Source organism: Pleurodeles waltl, chromosome 1_1 (assembly GCF_031143425.1).
Source record: "Pleurodeles waltl isolate 20211129_DDA chromosome 1_1, aPleWal1.hap1.20221129, whole genome shotgun sequence".
Lineage (NCBI taxonomy): Eukaryota > Metazoa > Chordata > Amphibia > Caudata > Salamandridae > Pleurodeles > Pleurodeles waltl.
This window is the reverse complement of record NC_090436.1, coordinates 171,622,403-171,625,734: the sequence shown is the minus strand read 5'-3', so window position 1 is coordinate 171,625,734 and position 3,332 is coordinate 171,622,403. Positions and strand designations below refer to the sequence as shown.

Genomic DNA, 3,332 nt, shown 5'->3' with positions numbered 1-3,332 from the left:
TTGATTTCATATATTTCCTTATGATATTAGGGAATAGTTATTGTTGAAACAATAATGATTTTCATAACAGGTGTACACTAAATGTCATAGGTTAATATTGAAAATCATAGTTCACCATCATATTTACTGACGTATTCACAAAATATTTCATTTTGCATTTTACTGTAACACGAATTTTGAACAAGAACTATTATTGATAATTTAATAAATGAGAAGTTTGTATGTTTTGATTCATTTGAATAATGCGTGCCATTATAGCAGTGCTTAGTTCATCATGTTAGGCCTGCTTGACCCAATTTCACAGAATGTGGAAAACTATTTTTCTTTGCTAATGTGTCATTTATTTCTAGATGTCATTCACACAAAATGTTAGATTGGAAATAGATGTGTTATTGTTTTACTCATACAGAGCCTGAGAAATTAACCTTGAAGATGGTACATGGAGAAACAGAGAATGTGAAGATTAGCTCTATTCAGTACTTTGCAAAGTCGTACAGGACACCAAGGACGAACACCTTCCCAAGGAGGTCCTGAGAACTTCAAGCCATGATTCAGATGTCTTTCAGAGGATTGGACAATGAAATCTTCTGATCTATATGGCAGTACCAATGGACAAATCATCATTCACTTTGGACTTTAATTTATTAATTTCAGTCAGTTGCAGCAAGAGAGATCCTCTTGGACTTTGAGAGGTACAGACCTGTTTACCTTTGCCCCGCACTTTCCCAGATGCTTACATAGAGAACTTAGAATTACTGTGACCCATGAGAACACTATTGACTGAGCTTTTGAGATGCTGACACTTTCCCTTTTTACTTACTTTTTTCCACCCTTAGTTAGCTTCATTTTGTCTCAGATGTCGTTTTTCCATCTCTTTTTGTCCTCTATTTTCTTTTTACTTTTTGTTCTCATGTTTTTACAGCCCAGTCAGCACAAATTAGTCACATGCTGATTTTGGAAGATTCCTTTTGTTTTAGCTAACACTTTAGATGATTCTAATTTGCACTGATGCTCAGACGGGTTGGTCAGTGATTGTTTTCTCAGCACCAAGTGTTGTTATTGTTATTTTGTATAGTGGTGATCGAATGTTTAGTTTGGTTGATGTTAATAAGACTGCACTTTTTTCAGAGGTTTGGACACCTAATGGTGTTACTGTACCTCTTTAGCTTGTTTTTTAGAATTGTCCAGATTAACCTGAGTATCAACTTGTAATAAACCTCTTTAACTTTATTTCCAATTTGGGTTTTTTGCTTGTGTGACCAAATTTGGTCATATTGAAAATTGGATGTTGATTGATGTCATCTTAATTACTCTTATCCCCTGCTTTGGTTGAAAAGATTTGTCAATCTCATTTAGATCATGCCTGAAATGCTTCATCAATACACGTGGTGAAACTCCACATCACATCAAAGATGAAATGTTACATGCATGCAGACATACAACTGTTATGCTCATTACAAAATAACGTTACTGACTACTTCTCGAGAGTTACAGGAGACTCACTAAATACCTCACAACTATCTGGTTTTAGGGCACTCTGGCAAGTCACGATACACAAACTCCACGTGGCACTCAATCTAATCTTTCATGGTGCTCTACAGAGGTTGACTCAAGCCCTGAGTGACTTAAGGTCTTAGAGTATTGCAGACAGGTTACTCTGCCACAAATGTGACAGCTATCCCGTCCACCTCATTACAAGTGCCTGAGGATATAACATAGTTGTATTTAGGCAGACAGGATATCTGTCATATTTGTGACAGAGAGACCTGTCCAGCAGACTCTAAATCAATCCCTTAATGGCACAAGTTGCTTCTTCGTAGTCATGGGGGCTATTGACTATATGCAACTTGCCAATATAAAGCTTCATCCACCTCCCTCTGTATACTTAAGCTGAAAACTATAAACCTGCTTAAGCAGGTGGTTAACATGAAATGCTCATTTACAATTGAATCAACCACAAAATGCTTCATTGAACTGTGGCATGACTCTGACACCCAGTAACGATTTTAGACATTGTAATGTTACTAGTAAAAGAATTGTATCTGACTAAATGAGTAACATTCACATGCAAATACTTAACCAGACATACCTACACACAGCAACAAAGAACCTTCAACTGAATGAAGAGATTAAAGCTGTAAAGGGAAAACTGTTACTTTACAAGGCTGCTGGGGTGGAGTTGTTGTGGAAAATACTGAAACTGATATCAGCAGGGATGTGAGGACTTCTTGCAAAAAGATCTGGAGTACACATCATTTCTAAGGTTGACTTCTATGTGGTGCCACCCACACTTCAAAAACACATGCTTTGCCAGTGGAGCTGCTTACAGAGTTGCTAATAAATAAAGCTATTCACAGAACTTATTGAACTGATATAAAGTGATTGTAGAAACTGGTTGCTCTTGGCAAAACGTAGAGTGAAAGAAAAACTCTTCATTCAACTACAGATCGAACGTTGCTGGCAGGTGTTTTTTATTGAGAAGCGAACAGTGAAGCAGCTTTCTAGATAATTCAGATTCTCCAAGCATCTGGAGCTGATATCTCCAAAACAATCATGTCTCATCTTGACAGAACATTTAAAAAGCAGAAACTTTTTGAATTTGCTAAACTAGGTTATTACCTTGGGGTATAATCTCTTTTGTATGAAACTGCTTAGTTACCAATTTAACCGGAAAGTGGTTATGACACCAAAAGAAACAACAGACCCCAGCATCTGGACTTTGACGGCTATTAGGACATGATTGTTAGTGTGCACAACATCCACACTAAGAATCGTCTGAAGAAATATGGTATAGGTATTCTCATAACCTCACACGTATAATGTTTAAAATGTCAATTCAAGAGATATGCCAGTCTTCTATTAGTAAGATACTGGTAGGGAATTCAAAACATGGCTAACATTTAAATAAAGGTGTTTCCTAACCTATGGATATACAATTCCCATTATGGATGTTTGTCATTCACACATAGCCTTGCCTTCCATCATGCATTTTCCACTCCTCTTCTTCCAATGCTGTTATCATGCCCATCAGGAAACCCCATTAAGGGTCTAGATCGTCTTCCACGTGTAAGCTAAAATGTGTTACTCTATGCCCTGGATCTTATAAACCTCCAGACACCATTCTGGTTTCCACCAGAAACTCAAAACCTGACTTTTCTAATCTTCCTCTACTGATCAGCAGGATTCTCCTTTCCCCTTAGTGCCAGGATATCTTGGAGGTGATCCCGCTGTTAGACATGGCATCCTTGCTGTGGTTCCCCCCTAATTTTTTGTGTAAGATCTCCTATTTCTGCTGACTTCGTTTTTGCTGGGCGTAGGATTCTGTGCACTTT

General features: G+C 37.5%; 1 pseudogene; it reads left to right on the top strand.

Annotated features, from left to right (window-relative positions):
• The first annotated feature begins 2,050 nt into the window (after positions 1–2,050).
• Positions 2,051–2,897, top strand: LOC138293387 (phosphotriesterase-related protein-like; annotated as a pseudogene).
• The last annotated feature ends 435 nt before the right edge of the window (positions 2,898–3,332 follow it).